Source organism: Polypterus senegalus, chromosome 11 (genome assembly GCF_016835505.1).
Source record: "Polypterus senegalus isolate Bchr_013 chromosome 11, ASM1683550v1, whole genome shotgun sequence".
In the NCBI taxonomy this organism is placed as follows: Eukaryota; Metazoa; Chordata; class Cladistia; order Polypteriformes; family Polypteridae; genus Polypterus; species Polypterus senegalus.
In genome coordinates, this window is record NC_053164.1 from 48,701,002 (window position 1) to 48,719,014 (window position 18,013).

General features: G+C 41.5%; 1 protein-coding gene across 7 annotated transcripts in view; it reads left to right on the forward strand.

Moving 5' to 3' along the window:
* Positions 1 to 18,013, forward strand: part of fgfr1a (fibroblast growth factor receptor 1a) — a 136,380-nt gene that overhangs the window by 49,921 nt on the left and 68,446 nt on the right. The gene's annotated exons all lie outside the window — the stretch shown is intronic.

Below are 18,013 nucleotides of genomic sequence, written 5' to 3' on the forward strand. Positions count from 1 at the left end.
CAGGGCCATACTGTCTTATGTAAAGTCAGGTTAGGGTTAGACCAAAATCGACAAATGTTCTTTTATTTCGGAGGATAACCTGTTTAGCAGACACAAGGGAGCACTTTAAAATCTGTGCGGAGTCTGGACTGGGTTTTGAATGCAAGACAATGTACTGGTGAGGAGAACCAGTAATTTTACAAGCAAAGTTGAATGTCTGTGAATGTAATGCAGTTTTGCAGAAGTAAAGTGGAAATCTCCCACGGGGCATGGTCTTCCCTTCTTACCCACACCTACAACTTGACACTAGGGTGCTATGTTGGGACAGCGTCCCAGTGAAAATCCAGAGACCCTCCTCTTACCCCTTCACACTCCCTTCTCAAGATGCTTGAAGACTAGCGTCACAGTGGGTGTATTAGAGAAGGTCTTCTTGCATGATGGTGCTAATGAAACATTTGTCTGCAGGGGCTGACTTATCAACTTTCAGGCAAAGAGAGCAAGAGAATAAATCAAATTTTATTTTTTGGAGCAAGTGCCACCACAAAGATGTTAATTATGTTGATTTAATGACAAATAGTCAGCATGCTGCTCTTTTTTTCAGCAAATGGCAAATAATCATTCATGAGGCACTGGGTTATTTTGGGAAATTTCCCTAGCTATATATTCTTTATTCAGCTTCTTGAGTGGCCCACCACCAGTCAGAAAATGCAGATCAGTTTGGGCCGCTTTGATGTCCATGTGGTAGCGGTGTGTGAGATGAAGTTTTCTGTTTGCAAGAAGTTCTCATTTCAGCTGCTCATTCCCTTTGTTCCCTGCTTGCCTTGTGATGGGCGATGTCTGCAGCTAATTATTTACCAGTTGGGGGTTTAGAAATACGAGGTGGGTGTTTGGGGATCAGTTTACAGTTTATACATTAAGTCAATCAGCCTCTACGACTGGGGCCTTTCTGGCTGTTCACTTCTTACATACAGTCCTATGAAAAAGTAAGTACACCTCATGGAAATATTTGACTTTTTTTTAACATATTTGAAGAGACAAACAATAGATCTTAATGCATTGAGTGCTTACAGATAAATGTAACTTATTTGAATAAAAACACAAAGAAAAAGGCCCTTTGAGTAATTTAGCCAACAAAAATATCAATAGATGTAATGGCCTTTGAGGGGAAAAAGTAAGTACTGCCTTGGTCTTAGAAGCTGGTTTTGCCCCCTTTAGCAGAATGACTTCTTGTATCCATTTTGTATAACTGCCCACCAGACTCTGATATCAATTCTGTGACATTTCTGACCACTTCTCAATGCAAAATTCCTTCAGCTGCAAGATCTTTGTGGGATTTATTGAATGTTCTGCCTGTTTTCAAATTTCCCCCACATCATTTCAAGGGGGTTCAAATCAGGGCTTTGACCAGATCAGTCCATAACTTGTAACGTTTTTTTTTTTTAGCTGTTCTTTGTTGGACTTGCTAGTGTGCTTTAGAAGATTATCTTGTTGAAAAGTCCATGTCTGGTTCAGCTTCAATTTTCAGATGGGTGGCCTTGCATTCTCTTCAAGCATACTTTTAAATATGAAACACAAGCCATAGTTGACTCTGACTGCAAGCTGTCCAGGTTCTAAGAAAGCAAAGCAAACCCAAGCCATAATGTATTTATATTTCACCCTATGCTTCACAATAGGTATAAGGTTCTCCTGAATGCTATCTTCTTTATGCACAAAACCTGTGCGCCATTGCTGTGGCCAAACAACTCTCTCTTCATCTGTCCAAAGTAATTTGTTCCAGAAGTTCTGGTCTTTGCTTGTGTCTTCAATGGGAAAGTGTAGTTTTACTCAAATGTTCTTTGTGGAAAGCAAAAACTTTCTCCTGGCATGCTGGACATATAGGACACTAGTTTTTACAAGATAGAAATTGTGGAGTTCTTCAAGATTTCTGTTAGTATCAAATGGTCAGCTCTTGGGCTAAATTCTCTGGGCTGGCCAGTCTGGGACCGATTAGCAGTCATATAAAATCGACAGTACTTGCAGAGTTTCCTTACAGTGGAAGGACTGGTTTCAAATAATTTATTATTTTTTTTTTTAATCCCTTACCGGACTTGTAGCCATCCACAATCTTCCATCTGAGCACCTTAGAGAGCTCTTTTGATCTTGGCATGATGATACCACATATGTTAGTAGCAAAAATACACCAGAGCCTAGATATCTGCTGTTCATACAAGATTGGTTTGACCTGCAAATTCTCTAAGGAGGTTCTAATCATTGGCACCTAATCTGGAACACTTGATTCTAATTTTATGGGTTTAAAGTGGAGGTAAATGCAGGGGTGTACTTACTTTTCTTCATGTGACATATCTACATTTTTGTTACTTTAGGAGCATGAACACATCAGGTCAATTTAGGTGTCATTTGTTCAAGTATGTCACCTTTATCTGTAGGCACTGTTTGCACAAAGTCTCATATTTAACTCTTCAAATATGTTGAAAAACTGAAGTTTTCATATGATGCTTTTTTCCAATACGGCTTTTGTGAGGATCAGATCACAATGAGACTGTGACCATGCAGATTGTCTTGTGCTTCCCACTGACCAGTAATTATATACATAACTAGCTGTGCAAGTCCGTGCTGTAAAAAGCATGGGGCCCTAGAAACTATTGAAATTGTCAGGAAAAAAAAAAATGAAATATGGAAATGTCAGTTAGTTGAAAGGAACTATTCTGGGCATCTCTCTCCTAGGAGGTTTAGTTTTGCTGACATGTTTGCAACGCTTCTGCATTAGCAGCAGGAGGAAAAGTAAAAAGGATACCGTTTTGCTGATGTTCTCACCACGCTTCTGTAATAGCAGATAAATGGGAGACTCTCTCTTCGGATGTTTCGTTTGACCTCACTTGTGTATCCTCGTTGCCCTTATCCCGACTCCACCTCACTTCCGGGCCGGACAGACACACACACTTCGTGTAGACATTTATATATAAGATAGTATGGAAGCCTCGCCCCTCTTGCCTATGAAACCTTGTTGGCTCAAGTTTTTATGCTAGTTGATGTGGATTGTGCTTAAGGGCTCTTTCACCAGTTAATGATGGAGAAAAAAAGAGACATCTTATTTTCTCTTGATAAGGTGCAGTTATAGTATGATGTGGTGGGTTTGTGGGCTAATTTCCCACCTTCCTCTGTAGCCCAGTGGAATTACTCACAGTAATGCATACATAATCTTTTGAAGTGGACACTGCATGAGGCGGTGTTTGCTCTGCAGCACAGAATATGTCTACATTTACTTTAGTAACCCAGTTATTTACAGAAAACCGGGTTTCTAAAGTGCAGTGTCAAACCTTATTCCGCTTAAAGAAACCAGGATATTGCTCTCTGAGAAACGAACTTAACATACGTAGATTTGTCCATGAGTAACCTGGTTATTTGGCCATGTAAACCCTTAACTGGGTTATACTTAATAATAATAATAATAATTCTTTGCATTTATATAGCGCTTTTCTCACTACTCAAAGCGCTCTGCAATTGTAAGTGAAGGGCCTTGCTCAAGGGCCCAACAGTGCAGAGCCCCTTTTGGCATTTACGGGATTTGAACCGGCAACCTTCCAAATGACAGTTCCTAAGGCAAATGCTGGACAATTGCATTATTCCTTCTCTTGAAATAATCTGCCTTAGCATTTCAGAAATCGTTAAATTTATGTTGATGAGGTGAATTTGCAGTGCTAAGCCTAGCAGCACCATCTTGAGAGCTTTATAATGCATTAAAAGTACTGTACGTTAGTAGTCGGATTACTTGCCAAAATAACACACAACCCAACAAATTCCTTAGTTTAGTGAAGTAAAATTACCTGTGGGATGTAAGGTGAAAAGCACATGTACTGCTATGCTGGTCCGTTGCAGAGATCAATCACACAGCCAAGGGTGTGCTGTGTGCAGTCCGATAATAAACCTATTGATAAAGTGTCAGTTTAGTTTTAGCCCAGATATTTGCTATAGAGATGCTGAAAAACTTATCTTAAAATGTTAAATCTTTAAGGGCTTAGGTTGGAGATGGATGTTACTTTACAGGACGTGTAGGACTAAATGTAGTTCTAAAACACACAATTATTACAGGCTCTGTGCTTGTTTTCAGATTCACGGCTACTGATGATGACTTTTAACACTTTTTTTTTTTTGGATGTTGGAGAGTTTTGCCAAAGTTGAAAGAACACCAAAAGTGTACCTGTGTGTACGTGTAAACTTGCTCATTAATTGTTTGACCTCCACATCCATGCACAAGGCCTAAATCAGTACTGAATAACTGATCCATCATGGGGCACATTCACAAATACAATGACATTTTTATTTACTTTTGTTAACCAGTATATCTTTTATGGGATGCAATAAGTGGGAAAGCCTGCTTAAAGCTATTGTGCACAATGAGAGGTGCTGGGCCTGAATCTAAACCAAGATCCCTGTGGCACTAGCAACTGTGCCACCTCAGCAATGCAATTTATGTAACTTTTGTGTTTAAGAACGGCAAAATTCTGAATTTTATTTTTTATGATGCTTTAATTAAGATCCAACTAGCACATTTATGCCACTGATTGAAAATCTTTTGTACCTGAACTAAAATAATGAGGGGTGACAAATGAGACCCAAAGGATCCTGAAGGCTGACAATTGCCACTCTGCACTTGGCAGGGCTTAAGAGTTAAAGGCTCTTCGAATGTTACGCCCCAAAAAAGAAGAGGATTTGTTTTTTGAAAGGCAAACAACATGCAAAGCAGGGTTTCTATTTTGGAGAGCTGAAATAAAATAGGAAAGGAGATTAAAAAGAGAGTTTGAGCAAGACCCATTGGAATAGCGGAACGTATATGCATATGAATTTACTGACTTGGAAAGCCGTGGCGCCAGTAAATCCAAAACAGGTGTGCTTCCTTTTTTTTTTTTTTCCCTCCCTCTTTTCACGGTATTTGCAGATGTGTAGCTGGAGGATGAGAAAACCAGGAGAAAGATAACCTGTTTACATTCCTGGTGGAGCACCTGGGTGTCTTAGTTGTGACCTGCGTGCTGTTGCAGACCCATTCCCACCCCCACTGCACACCATAACCCTGCACCCTTAGGCCCTTTTTTAATAATCTATTGTTTGCTTCCTTTGGCAGTCTCTTGGCCTAGCGGGTGAAGCCCTGCTCTGTGGTGGCTGTTCACGGTTTATTTAATTAGCTCCAAGATTGTTGTAATTTGTTACACATTTTTATCTCCTTAGCACACGGGGTGACGTTTGCACCCTCAAGCAGTCAGGGGGAAGGGCGGGAGGGTTGAGGAGTCGTCATTCCCAGCATGCCCTGTGCCTGGCAGGGTCCGCTACTGTCGAGCTCTGACTTGCAGTAGCAGGTGTGAAGGGCTGATTCACACCAAGCCAGCTGATATTACGCCACCCGAATTGTTCTTTCTTAAAGATGCTTTTTCATGTGGCCAGCGTACGAAAGAACATGAATGGATGCCACGTTTTGAAAGATGAAAGCGAGCAGGCTTTTGGCATGCACAGCATGTGTTTCTGCGATATGTGCTTTGTGATGGCTGCAGACCCGTGAAGCAAGAAGTGTAGTGTCTAAACTAAATCTGTTTCCCTTCTGTTGGTGGACTATGGGGTTCACTGGGTCATCAAGCTGACAAATTAAAGAAATTCTGCTGCATTTCTGGTGTCTGATGCCCAGAACAAAGGGGGGGACCTAACCTTAGGGGAATGCAAGGATTTCACCAGGCACTCTCCAGGCCCCAAATCCTTTATTCCTCTTTTATCCCTCCACTTTTGTCTAGAAACCCATTTAGGACTGTGATCACTGTGACACAGGAAATCGGTGGCCAAACTTAGTCTACATCTGGAAGCTTACTAGTATCAACTGCTTTGTACAGCTGAATGGTGATCTCTTTGCCTGGAGGTGAACAGGGGGCTAATGGTTTATCTAGCATCTTGAGAAGCTCCCAAAGTTGTTACTGTTTGCAGTGTCCGGGGGGGGTGACGCATTGGAATTTAAAGAAATGAATTAGAAGAGACTTGGCAAAGGATCACACAGTGATTTCACTACATGGTTTAGCACACGTTTGCCTTTGACACCCTGGGGCCCATAACTGAAAAAATAAATCAACAATCTAGCATCATATGGTTTTTTTCCCTGGGTTGGAATCTGCGATTGGATTTGGAACTTTTGGCACGCTTGGGTACACATCCTCATCTGACGTGATACTGAAAGGCTGGTATTATATGGTTTTTGTGCAAGTAATGACGGAAGCGAGGCATGAACCTGTCTTGCATTCCTTGTTGATTTCATGCATTTCAGAAGGACATGAAAGGGGTGGCCTTTTTTAGCTGAACTTGAAATGAATTGAGTTTTCCCGATTGGTCATTTCATTTTAATGTCTTGGAGCTGCTTACTTCTGGAATCCTTTACCCCTCTGAGTCATGTTTAGCTTCTTTTGAAAATGTAGGCATTTACAGTAAAAATTTGATTGGGAGTTACTTCTACAAAGCCTACTTTTTATGTTCTTTTTAATGTTTTATGTCCTACTAGCCAAGGAACCTGGCAATCCAGGGGTGAGAAAGTGGAAAGGCAAAAGGAAATTACAAACTATATGTATTAACAAATACAGGATTATTCAAAATGAAAGAGCAGATTTAAAAAATTTATCACAAGCAAACTGTATAAGATACTGTAAAGGCATTCCACACATCACTGGATAGAGGAAAGTTCCTTGAGGTTGCATGCACTCAAAATGAGCTCCATGTGTAGCGTGGCAACCGTCAAACCGGTAGACCATTTCTTGCCACACACAAGTCAACTGGTCCATAGTTACTGAATTCACAGCTTCCTCAATTCGATGTTGCAAATCTTGAAGATTAGCAGGCATAGGTGGAACAAACACTCTTTAATGTACCCTCATAGATAAAAATCACGGGGGTAAGGTCTGGAGACCTGGGAGGTCATAGACAATGAGCAAGATCTTGCTGTCCACCTCTTCCAATCCATTGTCCTGGAATGGTGGCATTCAGGTAACCCCTGGACCTCCAAGTGGAAATGAGGCAGGGCACCATCTTGGATGAAAATGAAGTAAATCGAATCTTCTTGAAGTTGAATTTTTAAATTTTGAATTTTCCTCTGTCCAGAATGTGTTTCGGTCTTATACAGTTTGTTAGAAATACATTTTTCAAATCTGCTCTTTCATTTTGAATAGCCCTGTATTACTATCCTTAAACTTGTTGTATTTTGTGGATACTGATCAGCCACAACATTAAACCTCCTGCCTAATATTGTGTAGGTCTGGCAAAACCGTTCTATCCCATCGAGGGATAAGCTCCACAAGAACTCTGAAGTTATCCTGTGGTATCTGGAACCAAGACGTTAGTAGCAGATCCTTCAAGTCCTCTAAGTTGTGAGGTGGGGCCTCTCATCGATCAAGCTTATTTTTCCAGCACATCACACAGATGCTTGATTGGATTAAGATTTGGGGAATTGGGAAGTCAATACCGTGAACTCATTGTCCTGTTCTTCAACAATTTTTGAACAATATTTGCAGTGTGGTAGGGTGTATTATCCTGCTGAAAGAAGCAATTTCCATCAGGGAAACCTGTTCTGATGAAGGGAAGTGGTGTACGTGATCAGCCATAACCTTTAGGTTGATGGTACATGTAAAAATAACACCCACGTGAATTCCAGGACTCGAGATTTTCCAGCAGAACATTGCCCAGAGCATCACACTACATTTGCTGGCTTGCCTTTTCCCCATAGTGTATCCCATTGCCATCTCCTTCCTCAGGTAAATGACATACATGCACCCTGTCTTCCACATGATCTAAAAGAAAACATGATTCATTAGACAAGGCTACCTTCTTCCATTACTCCAATCTCCAGTTCTAGTTGTAGATGCTTTTGGCAGTGGTTAGGGGTCAGTATTGGCTGCTCTTTACCGGTCTGTGGTTACGCAGCCCCATATGCTGCAAGCTGTGATGCAGTGTGTGTTCTGATGCCCAGCATTGTTTTTCTCCAGTTTGTGCTCTTCTGTGGGATTGGAACAGACCGGCTAGCCATCGCTCCCCACGTGCATCAGTGAGCCTTGGGTGCCTATGATTTTATTACCGGCTCACAATTTGTCCTTTCTCGGATCACTTTTGGTTACTACTTATCACTGCATGCATGGAATCACCCCACAAGACATGCCAATTTGGAGATATTCTGACCCAGTCATCTCACTATCACTGTCTGCCCCTTGTCAGTCGCTCACATCCTTACGCTTACCTATTTTCCTGCTTCCAGTACCTCACCTTTAAGAAGTGACTGTTCACTTGCGGCCTGGTCCCGCCACTTAACAGGTGCCATTGTAATGATATAATCGATATTCTTCATTCACTTCACACGTCAGTAGTTTTAATGTTGTGGCTGATCGGTATAGAACTACTGTTAGTAATGGAAAGCTACGGGTAAAGCCCGAAAACTGGATAAACCTAGAATTACCCGGGTAAAGCTTGCATTATCCAAAAGACCCGAGTAAAGCTAGAATAAAATATGGGTTTCTACTTTATCCGGGTGGATAAACCTAAGGTCACCTGGGTAAAACCCAGTTTTAACAAAATGTTATTTACAATTCCAGCTTTACCCAGGTCTGTTGGATACCGTGAGCTTTACTTGGGTAATGCTAAGTTTTGGGCTTTATCCATAATATATTCAGTATTCTTAGTTTTTCATTTGGTGCAAAGAACCCCAAAGTGCAATAAATATTTCTGGGGACAGTATGATCCCATCTAGTGTGGCATGGGGCAGTAACAAATAGTAAGGGCAAATCCTCCATTAAAGATAAGAAGTAATGGTGCACATCACACCAGCATTAGGAACTACCTGGAGCTTTTTCTCCGTCCATAGGTCATACTGTAGTACTTTCCACCACTCATTATTTTGAAACAGCTTTGCCCGGGTATTTCTAAAGTTTGCTGTATATTTTTAAGTGGGGTAATATTTTGCTCAGATTAAATACGACAGGTGATTGAAACTTAAGAGGGTTGGGTTAGCTGTGGGGTAACAACTACCCGCTCAGACCGCAAACTGCCCTGCAGCCTCAAACATTTTATGTGAAAAACCCGACTTATGCAGTCTCAGATATGACACGGAAACCATGCAGGGCAGACTCTGAAGGTGTTGTAATGGTGACGGATTACACTTGCAGCCTCAGATGACAAAGTGGGTTGACAATACAGCCCAACCAGGGCCTTCTTTAGGTCCATGATAGCAGTAGAGTGTTGTACCGTGTTAGCCATAGATTGATACAGGAGAAAGTAGGGTGAAATGACACCTTTTATTGGCTAACTAAATAGATTACAAACGCAAGCTTTCGAGGCAGCTAAGGCCCCTTCATCAGGCAAGGTGTAGGGGCCTGACCTTGCTTGATGAAGGGGCCTTAGCTGCCTCGAAAGCTTGTATTTGTAATCTATTTAACTAGCCAATAAAAGGTGTCATTTCACCCTACTTTCTCCTAGGTCCATGATAGAAACAGTGCATAAAAGGTCTTCATTAAAGAAAAGTGAAATAGAGTTGGCTGGAATCGGACCCAGGTTTCTTTAGGGGAAAAACAAGAATGCTGAGCATCGCCCCCAACATCAAAACCTGCTTGGTGGTGTTTCTCTGTTGATAGATCGCTCTCTATTGCATTTCTTCCGCTTGCTCAAACCCTGAACTGCCCCTGTGAGAAACAAGGCCTGAATTGTAATTCAAAACCTGACTTAAGGTGAGAAGTACCCTGGTGTCAGATTTCTCTTATGTGGTATGAAAAATAAAACTAAATATAAAGAATAGACAAACAGATATTGTGATGCAGTGATGGAGATTACAGTCCCTATGAATGGCCTTATATACTTATGTACTGTGTGAATAAAGTAAAGTGTTACAGGAAAGGAGAGAACCAAGATGTCCTTCAGTCTACTACAGAGTAGCTCTTGTACCCTCTTTCTTTCTTTAATTCTACTCATACATGGCTTAATTTATGCTTTGTCAGTTGTTGATTCTGCCTGCAGTGGCTCTAAATAGCAAGCTATTTATGTTTATTTGGTGGCTGCTTGTTTAGAAAAAAAGCCATAAAATGCATTATTTAGTCATATCTATCTTCCTTAAATTGAAGCCATGAAAGCAGCAGTAAAGGTAAAGGATGGGCTTGGGTTGGAATTGCTGCAGTTTTGTAGTCCAGCTCTGTAGCCACTAGACGTGGTTGTGGAAGGGCAAGAGTTGCTTTTGCACTTGTGGGATTTTAGCCAGATCATCTGTTCTCTCTCTCTGAGTGTAGGTTGGTTATTGACCTCCTGCTGTATAGGTTTTCTCGGTGGACTTGGTCCCCAAAAACCTGTTATGTTGATTTGCGGTCTCTATGTTGATCTAGGTGATGGGATGGCCAGTTTTTCATTTGATGGACAAGGCTCTTTCACTCTTTTGCCCCTAATTGAGATGCAGATAGTTAAATGTCTCCTGGTGCCCATTAACAAGAAAACTTTTAAGGTAATTGGGCTATCCTCCCAGAGGAGTCTTAAATTTGAAGCATTTGGGCACAGAGGACAATCCTTTGTTCAGCAGGAGGATGTGCAAATTGGCCTAACTGCCTGTCGACTCTAGAAGGAAAGGCACATGAGCACAGGGAGAACATGTACATATGTGCAGAAGGTATTTAAAACTGGACTTGAAGCAGGGAAAATGACAAGATAAAGATGTACACCAACTGAAGCAGTCATTTTTAATTTTGATTTAGTTCTATTGATATTTTTTTAAGACACCATTCTCCTATCTTCTTACTTTCAGGATGCCTCTAACATAATGAGGAATGACAGTCCTTGAAGTCTTTATTGCCAATTATATGTGATCGGCTGTGACTTGTTAGCAGATATGATTGGAAAGATGGAGTTGAGATCTGAGGTATAAGTTGTGACTGAGCAGCTTCATCCCTGCAGTGCTCTAAGGGCAGGTGGCTTAACTGAAGCAGTGAAGTTTCAGACTTTTCAGGCAGAAAATCCAGATCATTGATATTTAGAGCCAACTTTGGGAAGGTAGCGAGTTGTAGCCGCCTCTTCTGGGGATTAGACGGGACCCTGTCTAATTGCCCGTAGGTTCTGAATTCTTCCCACTTATTTCCATCAGGGCTTTACCTCTCAGGGCTCTAAGTGCTATAAGCATGAGGTGGTTCTATTTTAATACCATCTCCCGTTTATGGTTTGCATCTAGTCTAGTTTCCATTCTCTGTGGCTTTAATCCACATTCTCTGGTGATTTTACCCAATCATACTTTAATTGTATGTAAGCTTAAAAGTGCTTGCAGAGGGTAGTTTTGATCCATGGACCAATCAGAGCTTCATTCACCTCCAGTGGCTATTCATTGGCTGAATGCTATTCAGATCCTTATATCTTTTGTGCATTTTTTTTCCTTCACAGAATGATAGATGTAAGAGGTTGTTACGGGAAATATTGAAATAAGCAGGTTTAAATGTGGGGATTAAAAACTGTAGATTTATTACGGAGATGCACTGAGGTAGAGCATATTGACCAACAAAATCTCCCCTGAAAAAAAAAAAAAAAAAAAAAAGGGTTTATATTGTTGTCTACTCTGAGCTGTAAACTGTGGAGAAAATCATGTAGCCAGCCTTGTTTCTCACTACCCGCCTGCAGCAACCACTCGTTTACCTCTCTGTTTGCAATTAGCCCAGTGCTGGGGCCAGGAACAATGGCCTACTGTTTCATAGGATTTGGGTGCCGTGTGCCTTGATTTTTCTTGTTTGTCATTGCTGACATTCCTGCCTGTTTGCAAACCAGGCCTGTGCATTCACAAGAGCCAGAGCTCTGCTGGAGTTTTACACTGGAAAAACTGAGACATGCTACCTTTTTATATATTCACTAACTTGGCCCCCTCCGCCTCTGCCTTTACCGGAAGGTTCTGGTTTTCAGCTTCTTTCTTTGAGTGTGAGGGCACTCCACACGTTTGTCCCATCGGAACTACCCGAGGCTTTCTCTCCATTATTTGAGTGGAGTACTTAGTGAAAGAAGAAAGATCTTCTGGGTTGGAGTATCTTATTTATTTTTTGTGTGCCTATTTTAGAGTTTTCTCAATTTTTTCCAGCCCTGGCACTAATGTTCATTTCTCTCTGTGTTCTGAGGCCACAAAGTACTTGGAATAGTCTACGCAGATAGGCTGATCACAACCTACTAAATTTAATCAGCTTATTACTTAAGTTCTTAAATTCCTAAAATCGATCTGTTCTTAACTCTATTTTTCTTTTTGTAAAAACTTGATTGCTTTGTATGGAGTGCAATAAAATTAATTAAAAAAAAAAGTTCTTAAATTTAATGCCTTAAATAGAAAACTAAATTCAAGTCCTCTCCCTTCATACTGTATGATCTTTGTTGCTTTATGCCTGTTTGCAGTCTGTTCTTGACCGCTGGGTAGATCTTGGTGATGTAGTGATTACACTCATACTGAAGTCGTCATCGTCATCTTCTGCTTTCGTCTGCTCCCGTTAGGGGTTGCCACAGCGGATCATCTTCTTTCATATCTTTCTGTCCTCTGCATCTTATGTTACACCCATCACCTGCATGTCCTCTCTCACCACATCCATAAACCTTCTCTTAGGCCTTCCTCTTTTTCTCTTACCTGGCAGCTCTATCTTTAGCATCCTTCTCCCAATATATCAGCATCTCTCCTCTGCACATGTCCACACCAACGCAATCGCACCTCTCTGACTTTGTCTCCCAACCGTCCAACTTTAGCAGACCCTCTAATGTACTCCTTTCTAATCCTGTCCATCCTCCTCACACCCAATGCAAATCTTAACATCTTTAACTCTGCCACCTCCAACTCTGTCTCCTGCTTTCTGGTCAGTGCCACTGTCTCCAACCCATATAACATAGCTGGTCTCACTACTGTCCTGTAGACCTTCCCTTTCACTCTTGCTGTTATTCGTCCGCAACAAATAGCTCATGATACTCTTCTCCACCCATTCCACCCTGCATGTACTCTTTTTCACCTCTCTTCCACATTCCCTATTTCTCTGTACTGTTGATCCCAAGTATTTAAACTCTACTCCTTGCATCCTCACCATTCCACTGACCTACCTCTCATTTACACACATGTATTCTGTCTTGCTCCTACTGACCTTCATTCCTCTCCTCTCTAGAGCATATCTCCACCTCTCCAGGGTCTCCTCAACCTGCTCCCTACTATCTCTACAGATCACAATGTCATCGGCAAACATCATAGTCTACAGAGACTCCTGTCTAATCTCGTCTGTCAATCTGTCCATCACCATTGCAAGTAAGAAAAGGCTCAGAGATGATCCCTGATGTAATCCCACCTCCACCTTGAATGCATCCTACCGCAGACCTAACCACAGTCACACTTCACTCGTACATATCCTATACAACTCTTACATACTTCTCTACCACTCCTGTCTTCCTCATACAATACCACAACTCCTCTCAAGGCACCCTGTCATATACTTTCTCCAGGTCCACAAAGACGCAATGCAACTCCTTCTGGCTTTCTCTATACTTCTCCACCAACACCCTCAGAGCAAACATCACATCTGTGGTGCTCTTTCTTGGCATGAAACCATACTGCTGCTCACTAACCATCACCTCACTTCTTAACCTAGCTTGCACTACTCTTTCCCATAACTTCAAGCTGTGGCTCATAAATTTTATCTCCCTGTAGTTACGACAGCCCTGCACATCCCCCTTATTCTTAAATATTGGCACCAGTACACTTCTTCTCCACTCCTCAGGCATCCTTTCACTTGCCAAGATTCCATTAAACAATCTGGTTAAAAACTCCACTGCCATCTCTCCTAAGCACCTCCATGCTTCCACAGGTATGTCATCTGGACCAATGGCTTTTCTATTCTTCATCCTCTCCATAGCTGTCCTTACTTCCTCCTTGGTAATCCGTTGCACTTCCTGATTCACTATTACCACATCATCCAACCTCTTCTCTCTCTCGTTCTCTTCATTCATAAGCCTTTCAGAGTACTCTTTCCATCTGCTCAACACACACTCCTTGCTTGCGAGTACGCTTCCATTTTTATCCTTTATTACCCTAACCTGTTGCACATCTTTCCCAGCTTGGTCCCTCTGTCTAGCCAATCGATACAGGTCCTTTTCTCCCTCTTTAGTTTCCAACCTCTCATACAACTCATCATATGCTTTTTCTTTAGCCTTCGCCACCTCTCTCTTCACCTTGCGTCTTATCTCCTTGTACTCTTGTCTACTTTCTGCATCTCTCTGACTATCCCACTTCTTCTTTTCCATCCTCTTCCTCTGTATACTCTCCTGTATTTCTTCATTCCACCTCCAGGTTTCCTTTTACTCCTTCCTCTGTCCAGATGTCATGCCAAAGACCCTTTTTGCTGTCACCCTTACTATATCTGCTGTAGTTTCCCAGCTGTCTGGTAATTCTTCACTGCCACCCATTGCCTGTCTCACCTTCTCCCTAAACTCAACTTTGCAGTCTTCCTTTTTCAACTTCCACCATTTGATCCTTGGCTCTGCCCTCAGCCTCTTCCTCTTCTTGATCTCCAATGTCATCCTACAGACCACCATCCTATGCTGCTTAACTACATTTTCCCCTGCCACTGCTTTGCAGTCTTCAATCTCTTTTAGATTGACTCTTCTGCATAGGATGTAATTTACCTGTGTGCATTTTTCTCCATTCTTGTACGTCACCTTATGTTCCTCCCTCTTCTTAAAATACGTATTTACTACAGCCATGTCCATCCTTTTGGCAAAATCCACTATCCTCTGACCTTCTTCATTCGTCTCCTTTACACCATACCTACCCATCACCAACATGCCCATTAAAATCCGCTCCAATCACCACTTTCTGTCCCTTGGGTACACTGTTCATCATTTCATCCAACTCACTCCAAAAATCTTCTTTCTCATCCATTGCACACCCAACGCTGTGCATATGCACTAACCACATTCATCATCACACCTCCAATTTCCAGCTTCATGATCATTACTCTGTCTGACACTCTTTTCACTTCCAAAACACTCTTGACATACTGTTCCTTCAGAATAACCCCTACTCCATTTCTCCTCATATCCACACCATGATGGAACAATTTGAATCCACCTCAGGTCCACCTGGCCTTACTCCCCTTCCATTTAGTCTCTTGCACGCACAATATATCAACCTTCCTTCTCTCCATTATATTGGCTAATTCTCTCCCCTCACCAGTCATACTGCCAACATTCAGAGTCCATACCCTCAGTTCCACTCTCTTTACCTTCTTCCTCTCCTCCTGCCTCCGTTCATGTCTCCCTCTCCACCCCCCGCCCCTTCGGCCAACAGTAGCCCAATTTCCGCCAGCACCCTGTTGGCTAACAGAACTGGTGGTGGTCATTGTTAACCTGGGGCTCGACCGATCCGGTATGGAAATTTGTATTGTTGTCCGCATATTGATTTGGCAAACTTTTACACTGAGTGCCCTTCCTGAAGTAACCCTCCCAATTTATCTGGGCTTGCGACCGGCACGAAGAAACACACTGGTTTGTGCATTTTAATTAGTCAAATATCAATAATGACTTAAGCCACCTTTTTAGGGAGCTGTCTTTTGCAAATCTGCCTTGTGTCTTTAAAGGTAGGTTGCTTGGGATCTATTTGGCTTGTCACTAGGTGGTCAAGATGGCACACTAGTTAGTGCTTCTACTACACAACTCTAGAAGGTTGTGGTCAAACCCTTGTCCTTTCACTATGTGGAGTTTGAATGCACTTCTGATGTTTTCCTAATTGTTGAGTTTTCGGAAAATTTGCTGTTTGGGTCACTTCAAAATAATGCCTCTATTAGTGAGTGTGCCATCCCATCCAGACATGGTTTTTATCTTTCACTTGATTTGGGCTGGTTTAGTCTCTATTTCCCTGCAAGTATATGTTAGAGTAAGCAGGCCCAAAACTGGATTAACAGAAATTGTTGGTTTGGTAGTCTCTTCCTCGTTTTTGGCCATTGTGCTCAGATTTTGAATTGGTGGTGCTTGTTGGGAGGTTTGAGTGGTGTGATGCACCATGGTGGACTTTTAAACCTTTGGATTCCGGATTGTAGTTCATGATTAGATTGGATTATCTCTTTCCTACCAATGTTTGTTTCCTGTGTCCATCTAGGTGAGCTAATTAACCCTAGGCTCTAGAGAAGATAAGATGCCATCACTCTTGGTTTGCAAACAAATAAAATAAATTGATACTTTACTCTTAGCTTAACACCATGTTTCAGGCACAAGCCAAATATATTATCAAACCTAATGCGGTTCAGGGAGTCAAAGAAAAACAAATCCTCGCGCCACCTTACCTTTATCTGGGTGTGCCAGATTCCAGAGGAATCCAGGGGAATTAGGCGGCTGTAAAATAAAAGGGCTGATGTGCTGCTACTTAGGCTTTTGAGCCACAGATTGTAAAGTATGCCATTTAATCCAAAGAAAATGAAACACTTTGGTTTAATTTGATCATCTTGAATCGATGTACAGACTTGCTCAGTATGAGCGTGTGACCTCTGCGGGATGCACCCATCGTTAGCCGAATAATATGCCTTGCTTTAATTATTGTTATTGAAGTCAGATTTTCTTTTAGCCTCAAAGTATACCCTATATGAACATTCTTGGGAGATGAAAGTAACAGAACCATTGCTTTTCTCACCAAAATAACCAAGCTGAAGAATAGGCCCATGGTAACCCCTTGGGTTAGAAATTTCTTTATTGACATTGCTGTTTGGTGCCTGGCTATAGAGATGGAGGGATTTTCACATTAAAATTCTGTGTTCAGTTTGGTGACACATTAGTTGTGTTTTAGATGTTGCACTTTCTGAGGCACAGGCCAACTTGGTTTACATCCGACTTGTAATATCCTTTAGAAAAAGAGAGATTTAAAATCCTAAGACTTTGCCTGTTGAAGTTATCTTACCACATAATAGTGGGTTTGAAACCTAACGCTCCAAGTTGGTTACTAGCTTCTTGTAATACGTTCATCTTAATGTGCTTACTTTCAAGCTTCACTGACTACAGCTCTGGGGTCCTTGGAGCAAAAATGATTTAAGACTATTTGGATCACTGACTCCATGCGTGACCCTGAGAACCTGAGTCATGTGAATTGCTTATGAGAGAAAATGATCATGTTAGCCCCCTTGTTCACTTTCTGTGTGACCAGCTACCAAATATTCCATGAAATGAGTGATCTTGCATCTTACACTTTGAATCCCTAATGCTCCTAAGTTTCTTCTTATAGAACCTATTAGGGGAAGTTTAGGTAAAGTGTTTTAAAACTATGGTAATCTTTGTGTCACCCAGGGCCAAGTCACTTATACTCCATGGACCGGTCAATCTTAGGTTGATTTAGCAAGTTTCAGTGCAAGCAATTGTGTTGGATCATGAGTGAATGTTTCAGTAGGAGCATTTAAAATTATCTAAAACTGAGATGCAAGATGCTACCGGATTAAAGAAAGTATTCTGTTCATTAAGGTAATTTTGCTTCAATTACATGGTTTTGGTTTTTTCTTTATTTTGCAGTGTTTTTTAATTAAAATATACATATATGTATATGTATGTTTAAAGAAAGACTTTACTACCATTGGCATTCTATAAATCACAAATACAGTTAATAAGACTGCAGCTTGTAACTGCTTATAAAAAAGAATCCTAATATGCAATCTGGCATCTTAAAAACACCAAAGGCAAAGGATGGAGGGTCCATGCTAGGAAGACCCACATATTTACTGCTTGGCTTTAATGTGGATCTCTCTGGAGTTGCAGTATTTATATCCATACTTAACATACGCACAGGCACAAGTTCAGGTTTGTGCAGTCGAGCTGTGCAAATCCAAGTGACCCCTTTACCTCCTCTCCCTTCAGCTTCCTCTGCTTTTACAAAAAGCTTAATCCTGCTATGATCATTTCCAACTTCCCTTTCTTTCTGCTCCTTTCTACCTCTGATCTCCCTTGCCCACCTGTTTGTTTGACTATCTCCAGCTCAGGATCTTCAGCAAAGGAGCTGACTAACTGAACCCAGGAGTCCAGA